Raw genomic sequence first — 19,837 nt, 5'->3', positions numbered from 1 at the left:
ACCCTCATGTGACAGGCATACTGTATATGTAAATCTTGCTGCCATGAAAATTGGACGATTAACTGTCTGTTGTCAGTGGCATGCTGAGTGGTCTGTCATGCTATTTAATAAAGCAGACCATTGGCATGTTCCATCACTCTACAGGTCCAGATGCATTCACTTATCCCCTGCCAGCCTGCCCTCCTGTCAGCATGACTGTTTGATATCCAGGTGCAACAGACTTTCACCAGATGGCTAGTGTGTTTGTGTATGCACTGTAGGTGTGGGTACACATACACAGTCATTGGTTTACAGGTGCAGGTTTGCAAAAATCCATGGTGAGCTCTCACACACCTTCCTGCTGATTCAGTCTAAGTGCTATTAACCAATCGTTTAGCACCCATGGCACCTTGGCAAGCTGACGCTGGTGCTTTACTCTCCATTTGACACCTTCTGGGTTAAGCGAGGTGTATTTAAATGTTCTTTTTTGTGGTATGGGAATGATTTTGGGTGCATCATTCCATATTATTCCATGAGGAATAACATTTTCCTTGATGTTTTGGTATAAAAGTTCAATGTACTGTGAAAACACAATTTAATTTTTAGAACTCAAAACTTCCTCTCCAGTCCAAAAAAAAAAAAAAAAAATATATATTTATTGAAACTAAACCATGAAATCCATCCTTGGATTTATCACATCAGAAACCCAAATTCAATAACATACAACCGATTACATTTATATGTCAACAACACTTATTTGCTGTTCAGAAAATAAAGTAGGATAGATACCAGTGGCGGCTGGTGCTTTTCAAAAGTGTGGAAGCACAGACTAATATTTTTGGTATCTGCAACATTGATCCCAAAACTTGCTCAAACTGCTACCTAAGAACTGAGAATTAACTTAATGAATAATTAACTAAGCACAAAACATAATAATTTTTAAGAAAAATATCAGATTATGAAAGCTTTTTACATCAAATAGCAAATAACTGCGTGTATATCTCCAAGCCACCGAACATTCTCTGCATTTGACAGTGGTGCTTTTACATTTCATACGCTGACGTACATAACTTTCAACAACTTTCAAGAGTGCAACAGTGCCTGCCCACTTTTTAAGCTGTCTGGGTTCAGAAAGTGTTTTTCCCATGAATTTTTACTATAGGCTTTTCATAGTATCCTTACTTAAAGGGTTCTAACTCATGAACAAAACCAACCAGTTCTGAGGTAAATCACAGCATTAGAAACTTTGATTTGAATCAAAAAAATATTTGAAAATCGGATAAAAAAACAAAGAGACAAGACTGTGTACTTATCATCTTTTACAAGGGCACTAAGTACAGTCCTATGAAGCATTGTGAATGAAGTAACTGAATTAAAACAATAGAAATACTGTATATAAAACTACTGAATTTAGGTTGTTGATTATAAGTATAGAAACAATATATTTTAGGTTTACTGCAAAATATTCAGATATGTACAAATATACAGTATATGTAGAGTGTAAGGAGATTGACTCAATTACGTCACAGTGTGTCATGGAATTGGGCAGTCGCTGCTGGACTTGTTTGGTGGGCTTTGTTGGCCACTGTTCTCTGATTGGTGGATCCTTCTCTGTTGGTGTCAGGGTGGGGAGAGACAGAACCCAAGAGCAGAGGTAACAGTTCAGTAGGATTTATTAACAAAGCAAAGCCCAGGCAACCGTTTCCCCAGACATACCATAAATTATGCCATAAATAGTTTTAATTTATCAATTAACGTCATACTAAGTCCAGTAAACATAAAAAAAAAACAAAATCAATATTTGGTGTGAACACCTTTGCCTTCAAAACAGCACCAATTCTCCTAGGTATACATGGACACAGTGTTTCTTGGTTGTTGGCAGATAGGATGTTCCAAGCTTCTTGGAGAATTCGCCACAGTTCTTCTATCTATGTCTCAACTGCTTCTGTCTCTTCATGTAATCCCAGACTGACTCGATGTTCAGTGGGGGCAATGTCATCTGTTGCAGGGCTTGCTGTTCTTCTTTTCTATTCTATTTGTAAAATGAATGTTCTGGAGTCTAAAATGTATATTTCGTATTCACACACTTAAGCTGAAGATATAAATAACCATCTTAAGACAAATGTTTTTGTTAAACATCTAATGTGCCAAGGCTTTTGCACAGTACTATAACTATGATAAGAGTAAAATATGGTAACGTCCACCAAACCTTTTGCAGTTACTGGCTGTATCTGACACCTGCTGCTCTGTATATCCTTTGAAAGGATCACAACATTAGGAAAAAGTGCAGAATTTTATTTTTAACAAGCTCCATGATAATTTCAGTGTGATCTTTTCAGTTTTAGCGCATATTTCAGAGTGGATTATTTTGTAAATCAGTTGTGAATCACAATATAATTCAAGCTTTGCAAAGATGCTATTATTGAAGGATAGGGCAGCACAAACTATGTTTGAGCCGACAGCAAATACACAGCTTGCAAAAATAATGCCTTTACTTATTGAAGAGGGTGTTTACATAAAAGTTTTAAAGATACAGCAACAAAAACTGCCTGGTTATTTCAAAGGGTAAGAGAGAGGATGGTAAATGGACATGATAAACTAAATTATGACTATTGTTGGCTGGGAAAAAGCCTTGTCTAACATTATAAATAGACCACATGTGAAAAAATATAATGATAAAAAAATGGCCCAGAGAAAATTAGAAATACAACCTGACAAATGTTTTAAATTACCTTTATTTCTTGCTTCAAAAAGAATATTCGCAGTGACTGTTCCTAGACCAGAAGGAAAAAGAACTAGGTCCTTAATGGATATTATTTAGTATGTATTTAGGCATTTCTCCCCAACAGGATCAAAGCTACTTTCTCCAATAATTATGTTTAGTGCAGTGCAGTACATTGCAGTGCAGTACAGTACAAGTCTTTTATACTTGCATTAGCACAGCCAGAGGACAGTGGCTGATAAATTTTAATTCAACGGAACAACACGTTATTCACGGTGCTTTGTCAAAATTCGCCAAAGACTCTCTGAAAACCCATAAAAGAGTATGCTTTTACAGAGGAGAAATATATATACATTTTTTTTTTTTTTTTTTTTTAAACAGCAGAAGGAAAGTAAGGCCAAAAACAGAATATGTTTTGGGAGGCATATACTGTAGAGCATGAGAAAATTCCCAAATACCTCAAGTTCGATCAGATCCTTCTGGAAGATGTTATATACTGTGAAATGCCTCAAGCTGACATATCCACATAAAAGTGAAGACGGTTATTAAGTATCTGTAAAATCCCACAAAAACACAGCACCCTTTTTTGAGGAATACTGTAAAAAGAATGATATAAGGGGAATTGGCATATAACATATCCATGGAAATGTTTCTTAGATCACGATTTTAGGTTAAAATGTATATGAAGGTATAAAAGAATGCAACATGATTTCACTAGAAATCGACATGTTGCTTTCGAAAGTTCATGCACTCTGAAATCAACCCCATTCTGCCAAATCAACTGCCATCCCCCATTTGACATTTTTGCATTAATTTAAATACGATTACCTTTCGCTCTAGCGCTACTAATATCACATTGCGCAAGCAATCTTGGAGTCATGGGTTCTGGTCTTGTGGGAACCAGAAAGTAATTGTGTTTACATAAACAATGCTAAGCCTGATTGGGAGGTTTCATTTTCCCTGTAAAATGACATTTTTATTCCTCTGATGGTTAGGTTTATGGTTATGGTTTGGGTCAGGGTGTCGGGCTTATAAAATATGGAGCCCTGTTGTGTGAATTAAACCATTCACAAGAACAACAACAAAATATAATTTCTTTTGGCACCACTCTGTGGACGTTTCACTCTGAACCTCACACATGCCCGTTCAACAAGACTTCCAGCTTCAGCCATGGGGTACAGTGGCCTATAATATAATTTATTATATAATTCTTATAGGGTTCAAACACAACTAGACAGAGCGCCACTGAATGGAACAGAATGAGACACATTTTTAAAAGTTAGACTATTTTAACTTAATTTGGCAGCTTAAAAACCCAAGACTCATCGCAATACCAAAGTATTTTATGTCAACTATCCATAATTGTCCAAATAGGTGAAGCACGACTGCGCCCTGCAGAAACCGGTAGTGCAAAATCACGAACCCGATGATGAGTTGTGCAAGAGCCACCTCCATCATCAGGCTCTAATCATTTATATTCTTCTGCTTGTGTCTAGAGAGCAATCTCTCTTTTATAATGCAGTATGCAGAAGCAACCTCGCCCTGTGCCGGCAAACACATTATTACTCTGTTCCGGTGACAAACGATCTCACCGCACAACATTGAAAAGGGGCCAGGCGGTGAGGACAGCTGTTTGCTTTTAGATTTGGATGTACAGCTGGCACGGCTTGCTCAAAGACAGATCAATCAATGCTCGGTAGGGGACGGCAGTCAAAGGCTAAGATGGAGCTTTCCTTAAACCTGTCTCCACAAGCGAGTGTATTAGTGTTGCTGAGACTGAGGGCGAGATTGAAGCTAATGAAACATGGGGAGGGATGGCTATTTTGTCACAGGTCTGTAATTGCAGTCTTAGAAAGGGCAATGCTAAAAAAAAAATAAAAAATAATAAGCCAGCCTCTGTTGTAGATTGTGGACCGATTTTTATCTCTGCCGATACAGGCTTTGCAGAACTTGAGGTCTTTGTTCAACCTGGTTGAGCAAAAAGTTCTGTGTTCTTCTGCTATTGTAGCCCATCCGCCTTCAGGTTCAACATGTTGTGCATTCAAAAATTCTATTTTTGCTCACTATTTAGCTTTTTTTTTTTTTTGGGCACCATTCTGAGTAAACTCTAGAGACTGTTGTGCGTTAAAATCCCAGGAGATCAGCAGTTACAGAAATACTCAAACCAGCCTGTCTGGCACCAACAATCATGCCACGGTTGAAATCACTGAGATCAAATTTTTACCCCCATTCTGATGGTTTATGTGAACATTAACTGAAGCTTCTGACCCGTATCTGCATGATTTTATTAATTGTACTGCTGCCACACGAATGGCTGATTAGATAATCACATGAATAGTTGTACAGGTATTCCTAATAAAGTGCACAGTGAGTGTATACTAATAAACAGTATATATATATATATACGAGCCAGAGTTCCACGTCACGGCCGCCGCCGAGCCAGAGTTCCACGTCACGGCCGCCGCCGAGCCAGAGTTCCACGTCACGGCCGCCGCCGAGCCAGAGTTCCACGTCACGGCCGCCGCCGAGCCAGAGTTCCACGTCACCGCAACGCCTCGGCCTGCTCCATGCCACGTCACCGCAACGCCTCGGCCTGCTCCATGCCACGTCACCGCAACGCCTCGGCCTGCTCCATGCCACGTCACCGCAACGCCTCGGCCTGCTCCATGCCACGTCACAGCCACACCTGAGCAGTGGGACCTGGAGATGGTTCCCACCCTTATATCCACCCTTAGTTCTCTTGAGCAGGCAAGGGGAACTGTCGGCCCTCCGATCCCGCCTGGACCCTCCGAGCCCTGGACTTCACCTTGGCCTGTCGGTCCCTCGACATTGCCTCAGCTCGGCGTTCCCTTGGCTCCACTACGGTCCTTCAGCCTGTCGGCTGTGCTGGGGTCCCTCTTCCCTCTGGCTCCTCCTTGGTCTGTCGGTCACCTGGCTCTGCTTTGGCTCTCCGATCCTCTGGCTGCGCCTCGTCCCTCCGATCTGTCAGCTTCACCGGGGACCTCCTTCCCTACAGCTCCACCTTGGTCCTCAGTCCCACCGGCTCCACCTCAGTCTTCTGATCCCTCAGCTCCGCCTTGCTCCTTCGAGCCTCCAGCACCGCCTTGGTCCTCCATGCCATCGGCTCCACCCTGGCCCTTCGAGTCTTCGGCTACTCTCCGGGCACCACGTTCCATGGCTCCGCCCCTCGAGCCTCTCATGGCTCCACCTTCCATGGCTCCGCCCCTCGAGCCTCTCATGGCTTCACCCCCCACGGACTTTGCCCTGGTCCCATGCCCCTCACCCTTTCTCGCCACGCCCCATGCCTCAAGACACCCCCCCCCCGCTCCCTACAGAACTTTGAATTTATGTCATGTTTTACGTGTTTTGTTTATGTGTTGGGGTGTCGGGAGCCACCCCTTAGTGGGGGGGATATGTCATGTGTATTCTGTTGATTCATGTCTTTTATTTTGAAATTCTAGTTCCTGTTTCATGTCATGTGTTCCTGTTTCCCTTGTCATGTGATTTCTGTTTTCCCTCCATGTTCATGTGTCATGTTTTCATTGGTTTGTTTAATTAGCTTATGAGTTTTGTTTGTTCATTGGTTTATGTTCTCCCATGTCTTGTATTTAAGCCCTCATGTTTTCATTGTCTAGTGGTCAGGTAGTGAATGTGTATGTTTATAGTCAAGCCATGTTTGTAGTCAAGTTCATGTTTCACGTTTGTAGTTAGGGTTTATTGGTTATATTTAATAAACTGCACTTGGGTTCTTCATCTCATCATCGTCTTCGTCATTGCCATAATTGTCAGCAGCCAGCATACGTTACATAGACACACACACACACAACTTGTTTACACACACCTTGGATTCTCTCCATTGGTTGGAAGCTTATTTCTTGGCGTGATCTTTTATCTTCAGTTCTCGGGTTCTCTCAGGTAAAAAATCTTTTGTATTATGTAATTCTTTCTCTCTGCTCTGTCACACAGTCATCAGATATTTGCGAGAAGGCAGCAGCAGTTGATCTGCTGCATGATTCAACAGGACTCCTGACGAGATCCATGATGCTCTCTCTCTCTCTGCCTCTCACACTGTGTCCTGCTTCTGATTTATTTGGTCATTTAATCTCTGTTAAAGTGAGTGTAGAAAGAGAGCCATGATTAAAGCATTCCCCTGTGAGTCACACTGGCTCAGAGGTCAGATGCTGGTTTGCAGGAGCAAAATCAGTTGTTGACTTACTGCATTCGGCTTAATTTTGCTTGGCATATGTTTGGAAAGGCCAATAACCAGTCCAGTCACCCAGCTACCTCCTCTAGGATAGAGCAAGTGCCTGGAAAAAAGAAGATTCCTTTTGGCAATTATGTAAAAATAAAGCATGACTTCATCTACAAAAATAATTCTACACTGGGTAGTTGATGCATTTTTCTTATTTTATTAATATGAATGTATAAGGGAAACGTGTATTTTATGTACCATTTTTTTTATTTTTTTTATTTCACTGGTTCATTTTAAAGGGTCATGTGATGTGACACATTTATTTTTTTTTAAGTATAAATATTCCATGTGGCTCTTGAATAATATGGTGATTAAAAAGTGAATACAAAATAATTATAAAATTAGTAGAAAATGATGTTTAAAATAGTTTAAGCATAGCATAATGTACAGGAGTATAGAATGTCATATCCAGCGACATGTCAGCTTCCCAAAAGTATTTCATTTCAACCACACAGAAACAATTTATGTTTAATGCTGCCATTTATAGTGAATAGTATAAGGCTGCAGATTGGGACACAGCCACTCTTTAAAAATAAATCAATGCAAAACCTGATTTCCATGATAGCCTCTTTAAAGGTTGTGTCCCATCTGGACTGTACATTTTTTTTCTTCAAGCAAAGTTCAAGCAAAACAGCAACATCAAAACAAACCATACAAAAGATGATAACTAAGTTTATGTAGATTCTGCCAATCCCGAGCACACATAAAGGCACACAGCAGTGTGAAATCAGACCCAGAATGAGAATTGTCCCCCAATGTCCTCATCCTCCTCCTCCTCCTCATCATTTTTGTTTCTCACTCGCCTGTTTGAGAGAAAGTTTTTTTTTTTTTTTTTGTCAAGAACTATTTTTTTTTGTTTTGTTTTTTTTGTTTTTTTGAAGTGAGTTCAGTCCTCTTGACATTATGAGGTTAAGCACAAAAAGAAAGCTATTCGGGCTTAGCTGTGGTCTAATATGGGAATGAGAGCATGAAAGATGTTTCTAATCTGCTAATGCAAAAATCACATTAACTTGCCTGATTCATTTACACCACAGCGGTGGAATATTACAGGCTGCAACTCAGGGATCTTTAATAGGAAGCTGTAAAAGTTTTTCCAAGAGTAGAAGATGTGAGCTGGTTTTTGTTTGGCAGTTGGCAGAGTTCATCAAAACACAACAGCAAAGAAGCTCATAGGGCAGTGGATTATCATTGAGAGGCTTTACTGTGTGATGAGAAATAAACTGTGTCGCTATGTGTGTGTATAAGCATATTTACGACTGGTTACATTTCACTATACAATTCTACAAAAGTACTTCATCTGTTTATTTTGCAAAAAGGTGTGCAGAAAAGGAGCAAAATGGACTCAAATAAAATAAAGATTTACTGTAACTAGATTAAATAAAAAAACTGATTACAATTTTTTGTCAAAATTCTGTCGTAGGCTAAAGTTTCAGAAATATAAACAAGTGACAAAAATACTCATTTATTCGGTTAGCAATAAGGAAACTTTGCAAATTGAAAGCAAACAAATGAGGCCCTGTGTTATTTGTTACAAGCATCAGGTGTGATTATTAATGATAGACGTGTTACTCTTTAAGCTTGTCAACAGAGGGTGGAGCCTCTTTAATCGCCTGCTCTTGAAAAAGGCACAACAGAGGCACCAAAGGCATTCTCAGCATCTGAAAGTTTCATAGTAATTGGTTTTGTTGGGTTTTGCTCATGTTGGGGTTTGGCTGCTCTTGGCAGTTGGTTTGTCTGTGGAGCAATGGCCAGGGTTTAAACAAGTTCAGGATCCACTAAGATTTCATCAGTAACAGCCACCAGTTATAACTGCTCCGCAAGTTGTCCAAGATCCACAAACATCAACTTATTTTAGGCCTGCAAGATTGCAAGACATTGAGTCAGCTGGGTAGATTCTAGGAAAGTTCTTCAAGAGCCTGGAAATACTGTCTAAGCAGCTAATGCAAGGTACTGTGGTGCCTTTGATCTGGCACTATCCTGTGATGCCTGAAGAACCCCAAAAGCCAGATGTGCCATTTCATTTGTAGCTACATGCCCCTGCCCAGAGTTAAGAATGACTTATTGGGGCTGGCCAGCTGGTAAATCCTTCATTCCTCCATTTAGGAGGGTGTGTAGCTGTAGGTGAAGGTCCAGACATGCAAGTGCCCCTCTTTGAAAATGAGCTCCAGACATGTGGCAGCTCTCTAATGGAGTGGCTGCTTAGTTTCGCTGTAGTAATTGAGGGTACAGTCAAGAAAGCGTTACTGACTTGTATTGCTTTCAGATGAGACTGTGAGCTTGTGTACACACTTTTACCCTCTACACCCCTGAGGCTTTAGTTGGAACTCCCCTCATAAGAGCTGACACTGCTGTTGGAATTGAATGCCATTATTCAAGGTATTTTATTATATATTAAGCAACTTTGATTAAAGCCATTGCATGCTTAATCCTGTTACACTCTTTACTAGGCTTTGAAATGTAAGCAGCAATGTCTTGATGCCAAATTGGATTCCTTTTGCTGCTACAAAGGTTGCAGAGGATGTACTGGTCTTCCCCCTGAAGCTGATGACTGGTAATGGTGGTTTTTAAATCTTTTGAACTGGATCTGAAGTGGTGTCACCAACATGGCTTTTCACTGCAGATGATTGGATGTTTGAGTGGCTGTCCAATTAGTATTTCCTAGGAGAGTTCATGAACATTGAAGCCTCTGTGAGGCTGTACAACCATGTTCCTTTGTGTGGATTGCTGGATGGCTACTGTGGTAGCTGACATGAACACCCTTCCAAGATATTCCTTCATTGAGAACCATGGGTGATTAAAAACTGTCTCAACCTCCCATGTGCAGGCATCGCCTAATTATGTTCCTTTTGCTTCAGGTGCCTTGTCGATGCAAGGCTTGCAGGCTCTCGATCCAGTTTCATTCAACGGGTTCAGAGTGAAAATTTAGTTTCTTTTGGAGGCATTTAGATTCCAGGAAGTTACTAGTGACACTGTGGTTCCTTTTTTTTTTTTTAAGTTGAACTGGATGCTAAATTCATCTTGAGGAAAAGTGTAGTGCATGATCATGCCCCTTCTAGGTCTACATCACATGTGCTTTTGAAAGCAGTCATGGCTTCAAGCCCTATAAATCCAGAGAACAAGGCTTGCTCCTTTGCCAATGGGCATGTTCTGCCAGACTACATGCTCTCCACAACCCATTCAGAATAGGTAAATTTATTTTCCTCTTTACAAATGGACTTCTGCAGTTGACAATGACCAGGTGTGCATGTGCTGTGACTCCACATGTGGCTACAGCAGAAAAGGGAGAGCACTATCTGATTCAGGTAAATGTGATCTGTACAGTATGTGTTCTTCTAGGGGCACCCTCCCATATTATTATTTTGTGTGGGGTGTTTTTTTTTTTTTTTTTTTTTTTTTTTTTTCTCCAGGCTTTGTATCGGAAGGTCAATTAACTGTTGGTCCCATTTTGATTGCTGACTGATGTATTGTGGATTGCAAGAAGTGGCTAATAAAATCCTAAAATGGATGCATGTGTTGGGCCTCATGTATTCAGATAGAAGACAAAGGCAGGCCTAACAGTCGTAAAACCTAACTCAGCCCCCACACATTCCATGTCGTAAATTATACTGTTAAAAATCGCGCCAAAATCAAACAAAGGGAGTCCAAAACAGACTACAAATCCATGAAGCCTTGCTCACTAAAGGATCGATCTCTCAACTGCTATTGGACGAGGCACACAACAGAACGTCCCTCAAACATGACATCATCAGGAGTTCAAATAATTCTGAAATCCTTCCAGAGTGGCTTCCAGCGACTTCGTTCACTGAATACGGTTTTTTTTTTTCCCGAAAATCGATATTCTTCGGATGTCGATTTTTCCTAAGAAAACAATCTAATATTGAGACTGTTATAGTATTTGGTTATTAGTCCCTAATTCTAGGGTGGTGCCATGTCAATGTTAATCCTTATTAATATTCTATTGATTTTGGATAATTGATAATTATCTTGGATGATTGAATTTGAATGATCAATAAGCTAGTATTTTAATGTTTCATCGATGTTAACAATTAACGATTATCTTTGATAACTGTTGATTTAAAAAAGCTAACATTGATTCTAATCAATGTTCTAATGGTTTGAATAATTAATAACTATCTTTGATAATTATTAATTATTGCTAATAACCAAACTTGCTCCTAAACATAGCACACTATATTTACTGGAGTCCCATATGAGGTTTTAGTGAGTTAGATTCAATTAATTAATTTAAATATTAGTTAATAACTACAGAAATAATTATTTCTGATAGTAACACTGATCTAAACAACCGGTAAAGCCCTACACATGTATTTTGATCAAGTTGGTCAGTTTGTTCAACCTCAAATGTGCATGCTTATTGGCCACCTGCATGTGTGCAGGTTTAGTGTGCCAAATGCTACCAAGTGTCCACTATCTGACTTGGACCTCATGAATCAGTCTTTATGGCGTTCTGTTGCGAACAAGGGCTTGCAACTGTATTGTGATCTGTGAAGGGCATCCTTGCTGTTCTAGCATCCGATGGCAACTCTATAATTTGTGGGTAAATGGGTTTATTTCAGTTTGCTTAAATTGTGGCTTTTTATTTTCTGTTTGGCTTCTGTTTCATGCACATTCATGAAATTTTCTAACATTCTTCACCCTAAACTAAAGACAATGGGCATAATAGACTGCAATTTTTTTTGGGGGGGGGGTTGTTTCAGTCAACTCTAAAGTGGTCTCGTTCATGGCAAGGGAAGTGATTTAAAGGGATTTTTCACCCAAAATTGGGAAGTTTACTTTTAGCTTTCTGATTTGCCATGGAACATTCATTTAGCAGGATGTCCAGGCTTTCTCACAACCTGGATGGAAACTAGAGCTACCAAGCTTCAACTAATCCAGTACGATTAAGGTAGTCCATACAACTCTAATGCTACATTCCAGTTCTTAAAGGAATAATTCAACCAAAAATGAAATTCTCATCTGTTCTCGTGCCATGCTAGATGTTTCTTCTGCAGAACACATTTTTAGGAGGGTATCTCGAGTCCATGCAATGTAATTGCATAGTGATCCAAGATTTTGAACCTCCAAACACACAAATGTGTAAAAGTAGTCCTAAGAATACAGTGGATTAATCCATGGCTTTCACCCGAAGCTGATTGGATCGCTTCGAGAAGACAAATGTAACGCCTGTTCACTGTAAATCTTCACATCAGCAGTCTCCTTGGCAATCATGATTATTTTTTAAGCTTTATTACACTTTCTAGTGGTCTGCACATGTGTCAAGCACTAGGAAGTGTAATTGAGCTTGATATCGTGATTGTGCCTGGAGACTGCAATTGCAAGATGAACAGTGGGGGGAAAAATATATATTTTTTTATTTATTTTTTTTTTTTTATATAACTTCTGTTCTCTTCCAAAAACAATTAGGTTGATTTCAGAAGACCGATTAAACTCCATCTTTTGGCTTACCTTTTTGCCTCTAAAAATATTTGTTTGTGTCTGCAGAAGAAAGTCATACACATCTGGGATGGCATGAGGGTGAGTAAATGTTTGGGTGAGCTATTCCTTTAACTCATGCTTTTTGTGTTCAGCATGTTAAATTTAGGCAGATCAAATGAAATATCTTTTCCACATAATTTCCTGACTGTTACCCATTCAAACACAGTATATTGTAATTAAGATACAGATGAGAACTGTTTCATTTAAATTCAGCTGGAAGAACAGCACACCCGATGCCATGTAAGGAGAAGGGAGAAAAAACTGCGTAAACTTCATTAGATCTTGAGTGCATCACCATGCTAACTTTGAATATGCAGAAGCATCCGGTAGATTTATCTGGTAGACGTTACTGGGGGAGGCAACGGTTTTCAGTGAATAATTTGAATTTCAAACTGTTCTTTACACAATGCTATTGCATTAATATGGACTATTTTAATGGCAGTAATGTTTTTACTTTGTTCTTTTTGGAGCATGACAGCCCCAGTTGCTATTCAGTTTTGTCAGTCCTAGCCACATTTTTATTTGTAGTGCTTTTCCCAACACATTGTTTCAAAGCAGCTTTACAAATAATTATGCTGTAACAGAAAATGGTTCTGTAATGTCTTAAAGTCCTCATTGAGCAGTTTAAATAAAAATGTTACTGAAAATACTTTGTCTTTAGGTCACCAGTGAGCGAGCCAAAGGTGACTGTGGCACGGCACCCAAAACTCCATAGTTGGTGAGAGATGAAAAAAAAAAAAAACATGGGAGAAACCAGGCTCAGTTGGGAGTAAGTTCCCCTCCGGCTGTAAATCATGAATATAATGCCAATATTAGTTATCTATTTGTAATACTAGTCATGTATTAATTGAGTAAACTGAGTACATGTTGGTGGGCAGTGTTTAAAACTAAAGGATATTAACTGATCTATAAGATTGTGTTGTGAAAGTCCACACCAAATTGACTGGAAGTGCACATAGATGCAGTATCTTTTTTTTTTTTTTTTTTGGATGATGAAAGCTACAGTTGGTCTTTATTTATTGCCTAATGTATTCTATTTTAAGAGAGTGCAATCCATCCTATGACCAAGATGATGCAAGCAGAGGTCAGTGAGGTGTGCCTCGCAGTCCGGCTGGAAGCTTGTAGTTCATTTCCAATGAAGTCCACCCTAAGTCCAAGGTGCAGACAGTGGAGTGAAGAATCCTTTGTTGAACAGTTGGAGTTGGTAGCAATTCATCCTCTGTGAAGTCCATTATAGATTGAAGTGATGCAGACAGTGATCATTGAAGTGCCTTTAGCCATCTGTTTGGCACAGGCTGCAGTTAATAGTCATCGCTCCGCAAAAGATAGCGGTTTGAGTGGGACATCGGGATGGACCAGACCTGGATGTGGCAGACTCTGGTAACCTCGGGATATGTATCCAGAGGATGAGACAGGGAAACATAATAATATTAGCGTTGAAGCCATTCACATTAACGCAGAGTTCTAAAATATGAGAAGTTTCTGTTTCTGGCAGACCTGATTAATGCAGCATAACTATGGGATGAGGGATAAATTAGGTGTGTACCTGGCTTAAGAGAGGAGTCTTAAGTCTATACCTAAACTGAGAGAGTGTGTCTGAGTCCTGAACAATGTTAGGAAAGCTATTCCATAGTTTTGGAGCTAATTTTTTTTTTTTAATCAATTGGTTACCTGATAAGATTCCTATGTACTGATGATAAAATTGGACTAATATGATCACATTTCTTTGTTCTAGTCTGCACTTTAGCTTATTGCATTTTGGACCAACTGATGCTTATTTATGAACCTGCAGGACATCCGACCAGTAGTGCATAAGACTAGATTATTGTTGATGTCATGAATGCATGAATTGGCTTTTTGGCATAAGAAGCTGAGCATGTGCCATAACTTAATATTTCTGAGGTTGAAGCATGCTGTTCTATAAAAATTAGAAATGTGATTTTCAAAGGATAGATTGCTATCAAAAATAACACCCAAGTTCTTAACTGGTTGGATGGAAATATGAAGTCTGGAAATTCTGCTAAATAACTTCCACGAAAATTCACAGGTTTCAAATGATATAAGGGAAGAATAATTTGTAGATCTGGGACTACAAAAGTGCTACAAGTGCTCCTCAGTATGTCCGAGCAAGGCATTAGTTATTATGACTTCACACCTTAAAGTCAGAAAATCTGCTAAAACCCAAATGTGATGAAGAGGAGGGTGTGAGGATGCGTGCCTGGTGCTGAGTTACCCCAATCAGTGGGGGGGGGAGAGAGAGAGAGAGATGTAAGGAGGAGCCGCAGACACCAGAGAGAGACGCACGCAGCCGCTGTGAGTGTGCGTCAATGTTTTGTGTACTGAAAAGTACTTTTTGTTGTGTCTACATGAAACATTTGTGTTATTAAAGTCTACATGAATTGTTCACCTGGTTCCCGCATCCTCCTTGTTAGGGAAGGCAGGGATCTGCCACGCCAAACTAATGCAAATACACAGTAAATGATGGCAAGAGTTTTTTTCTGTTTTAGGTGATAAGCATAAGTGAATACACCAGCAGCACTTTTAAATGACCTATATGGCAGTGTTGTAGTTCGAGACCAGCTTATCAGAGTGGTCCAGGCCAAGAGCAAAGAGGGTTGAGTCCGAGTCAAGACCAGTAGCGGAGAGGGTTGAGTCCGAAACATCCTAAGTGAACACAATTTTAATACAATTATGACTTGTCAGTAAAAATCTCAAATGAAAGATGCAAGGTTCCTTTGGCTTAGCATAGCAATACAAACTACCAGCTTCTCTGTTTTCTTATATTCTGCTCATTGTAAGTCAAGTTACATTTCTGCTATACAAAATACAGTATAACTGGACTATAACTAAATTAAAATAAAAACCTAAAAATTATGTATTAAATGTAAACCGTAATTGAACAGAAAACTTTACTTTCAATGTGTTTACAGTTGCTTCAATTGCACTATTATATTCCACCTATTGTATGCCAAGTAAGCATTTCCGATATTCAAAATAATTTACTAGTCTTACTGTACTATTAAATCAGGTCTTGACAGCTACAGCAGGAAATAATAACTTTTCAAAAATAAGAGCGTACCCTGTTACCCAAACTTTTGTTGATTTTTACACTATGCACTTTAAAATGTGATTAAAAACCACCCCTTTAAGGGGCCTGGGTAGCTCAGTGGTAAAATACGCTGGCTACCACCCCTGGAGTTTGCTAGTTCGAATCCCAGGGCGTGCTGAGTGACTCCAGCCAGATCTCCTAAGCAACCAAATTGGCCCGGTTGCTAGGGAGGGTAGAGTCACATGGGGTAACCTCCTCGTGGTCGCTATAATGTGGTTTGTTCTCGGTGGGGTGCATGGTGACTTGAGCGTGGTTGCCGCGGTGGATGGCGTGAAGCCTCCACATGCGCTATGTCTCTGTGACAACGCGCTCAACAAGCCACGTGATAAGATGCGCGGGTTGACTGTCTCAGACACAGAGGCTGGGATTCGTCCTCCGCCACCCGGACTGAGGCAAATTACTATGCGTCCACGAGGACTTGGAGCGCATTGGGAATTGAGCATTCCAAATTGGGAGAAAAAGGGGAAAAATCCCCCCCCCCCCCCCCCCCCCCCAAAAAAACACCCCTTTAGTCCCTTTCAGCTTTCCATAGATAAATCACCTTGTGTACAATTGACAAATTATTATTATTATTATTATTATTATTATTATTTTTTTTTTATTTTTTTTTATTTTAAGTTTTAGAAGGTAGCAGGCTGTTAAATACTTATGAGGAAAAAATAATATCTGTATATGCCCAAGTTTGGGAGGTTCATGGCATTGCATTTTAATAAGAGTTTTGCTAAAATCCTGGCTCGTGTCTTAAAGCTTGTAAATTCTTCAGGTACATCTGTATCTTACTCTGTTTCTGTGGATAAACCAAGTCAACACCATTTTCCTGATCAACAGTTTTTGATTCATACAATTAACAAAGAAAAGCAAAACATCTATTCACAGAATGAACATTTAACCCCCACCCTGACCCTCAACAAACATCCCTGTGGTCACACATGAGTATATACATAAATATATATATATATATATATATATATATATATATATATATATATATACACACACACACACACACACATAATATATAAATAATCACACGCATTTAAAATTATACTTCTCTTTCCACTGCCCCTCCCCGAGAGCCCTCCAAGAATGCCATATAGCTGCCCCATTTCCTATCAAACAAATCTAAGTTCCCCAGCCTCCATGACTTTTCCTTGAATGCCGCCACCCTCCCCATCTCTGTGCACCACTCTTGAAATGAGGGCACTCCAGCCAACTTCCATCTCCTAAGAACAATCTGTCTGCCGATCATAACACTGGTTAGGACCCAATTTTTTATGTGTTTATCCCTTATATTGATGACTGCCCCATCACCTAAAATACAGAGTCTGGGGCAAAATGAAATTTGAGTGACCAATATGTCACACATAAAACTCTGAACCTTCAACCAAAATTCTTGGATCTTAACACCACACCAAAAAACATGGGTTGTGTCTCCATCTTCTGATTGGCATATACAATCTAGAGGGGGTCCAATAGAATCGATGTAAAATCTTGAATTGCATAGGATGCACCCTTGCATCTCTAGGTGCAGAATTGATGTTTTTTAGAATCCTAGCCCACACTCCCTCCTCTGATACCAAGTTTAAATCTTTCTCCCATAATCTTTTGATAGAAGTTAAAGCTCTGTCCCCCAGACTCTGAATTAGCAGGGAATAATACACTGATTCCTCATGACCTTCTCCAAAAGCAATAATCACCACTCCCAGAGTGTCTGCTGCTTTAGGGGTGTATGCTACTCCCAAAAATAGTACAGAGCAAGTGCAGTTGTAAATACCTAAAGAACTGAGATCTGGGAATCCCAAAATGTTGAACCAAATTTTCAAAGGATCTCAACACTCCACTTTCATATAGGTCACCGAGTGTATTAATCTCCCTCACAATCCACTCTGACCAGCAGAAAGAGGACTTATTAATACATAATTTTGGGTTCAGCCATATGCTCAAGGCAACATTTAAATAAATGTCCGAATTAAACACTCTGGATACTTTTGTCCATACCGAGTGCAAATGCGAGATAACTGGGTGTAACTTCTCTGATTAGTTTGATAAAGGCTTTGCAATGGTGAAATAGGGGCAAGAACTTCCTGTTCAATACTAAACCAGGGAGGGGCTCTCTCAGGTGGAAGCGACCAATGAGCCAAATGTCTGAGATCGAATGCATAATAATAAAACAAAATCTTGGGTAAGCCTAGCCCATCTTTGTCAATTGGCCTATGCAATTCGTTGAAATGCAATCTGGGATGTTTACCATTCCAAATAAAGGTCTTTGCTATGCTATCAAATTGCTTGAAATAAGAGAGGGGGACATCTATAGGGAGAGACTGTAGCAGGTAGTTACATTTTGGAATACAATACAATTTTAATAATATTAACCTATATACCCAATCATAGATAAATGTAATGAAGCCCACCTGCCCACATCGCTCGAAAACCTTTGGGTACCCGGCTGAAAAGCCGTTAATGGGCAGTATGTTGTCAGAGCCAAAACTTTGGATTTAGACCAATTAACTCTGTATCCCGAGAACTTAGAAAAGGAATTAATAATTCTGTGGAGGCAAGGCATATATCTAGTGGGGTCGGAGACGAATAATAAAATATCATCTGCGTAAAGCAAAAGCTTATGTGCTACACCTCCCGCCACTACCCCTGGAAAATCACCCTCCTTTATTATCGCGGCTGCTAATGGTTCCAGGGCAAGACAGAACAATAATGGGGAAAGAGGGCAACCCTGCCGGGTGCCCCTATCCAGAGTAAAATAATCTGAAATTAATCCATTTGTTTGTACCACCACTACCAGGTGTCGATAAAGTAACTTAATCCAACCAATAAAAGTATTCCCGAACCCATACATTTCCAAAATCTTAAAAAAATAATCCCATTCTAGCATATCAAACACCTTTTCGGCGTCAAGTGAGATGGCAATGACCGGAGTCTGATCATTCGCCACTGACCACATGATATTGACGAAACTATGGCCCCAAATAAACACCACCTGATCTATATGTATAAGAGATGTCATAACTTCACCCTCCTATTATCTTTGGGGTCAATTTGACCCCATTCAATGTTTAATGTATCTAAATACATGATTGACACACATATATATTATTTTTTATTTTTATTTTTTTTGCTTATTTAATGACTTTTCCAAATTTAATGGGGACAACTGGGTAAACATAAAATTAACATGATGATATGTTTTCAATGTCTTATACACATTTTGTAGCATTAGTGTTCTTTGGGGTCAATTTGACCCCAGGCTAATTTAGCTGTATAAAACAAAATTTTACACACATTTGTTTTGGTTGTCTTAGATGATATAGAGGTCACTATAACATACAATTTTATAATCTTCAAAAAACTTCCCTCTGCTTTAGGGCCCTAACCTGCCATAACCATACCTATAGTATTGTGAGAATCACTGATAGTTCACATGACATGGGGGAGGGGAAAAAATAATTCCCATGAGAACTTTGATATTTCCCGCACCGTGGGGGAGGGGGAAAACATAATTCTCACGAGGACATTGATAGTTTACCCAACACAGGGGGCGAGCAAACATATAAAAGCTTGCACAGCAGCCTTCTAAACCATTTCTCTTGGTGCTCTGTGGGCTCTCTCTTTATGCTCTCTCGCAGTTGAAAATGACCTCTAAGCAAAGGTTTTCTGTCAATGAGGTTTTGTCACAGTTCTTTGACAGTGAAAGTGACATTGATGAGAATGTCTCTGTGACAGAGAATAATGTTGAGGAGGACCCTGATAATGAGGCATCCTCCTGTGATGAGAATGAGACTCTTAGTGTTGACCCTCCTGTTGTCTCTCAACCACCAGCAGGCACATTAATTTCCAAAAATGGAAAGTTATTATGGTCCCTCTAACCACTTGAACGACAAGTTCCATGTTTTCTCCCGTGTCATACGCTTTGATGATAGAGAAACAAGGCAGGGCCGACGAGAGTGTGACAAACTCGCAGCAATTCAGGATGTATGGGACAAGTGGGTACAACGATTACCCTTTCTTTACAATCCAGGATCCCACGTCACTGTGGATGAATTGTTGGTTGCATTTTGTGGGTGCTGTCCTTTCAGACAATGCATACCAAGCAAACCGGCCAAATACAGCATCAAAATATGGGCAGCATGTGATGCACAGTCCAGCTATGCCTGGAATATGCAGGTGTACACTGGTAAATCCCCTGGGGAAGCACCTGAAAAAAATCAGGGCATGAGAGTGGTACTAGACATGGCTGAAGGACTGAATGGTCATGGCATTACGTGAT

The 19,837-nt window shown here is 39.8% G+C and overlaps 1 pseudogene; it reads left to right on the top strand.

Moving 5' to 3' along the window:
* The first annotated feature begins 9,088 nt into the window (after positions 1 to 9,088).
* On the top strand, positions 9,089 to 19,836 carry LOC127410464 (zona pellucida sperm-binding protein 3-like; annotated as a pseudogene).
* The last annotated feature ends 1 nt before the right edge of the window (position 19,837 follows it).

The sequence above is a fragment of the Myxocyprinus asiaticus genome, chromosome 19, assembly GCF_019703515.2.
Source record: "Myxocyprinus asiaticus isolate MX2 ecotype Aquarium Trade chromosome 19, UBuf_Myxa_2, whole genome shotgun sequence".
In the NCBI taxonomy this organism is placed as follows: Eukaryota; Metazoa; Chordata; class Actinopteri; order Cypriniformes; family Catostomidae; genus Myxocyprinus; species Myxocyprinus asiaticus.
Note: the sequence above shows the minus strand (reverse complement) of the source record. Positions and strands in the feature narration are given on the sequence as shown.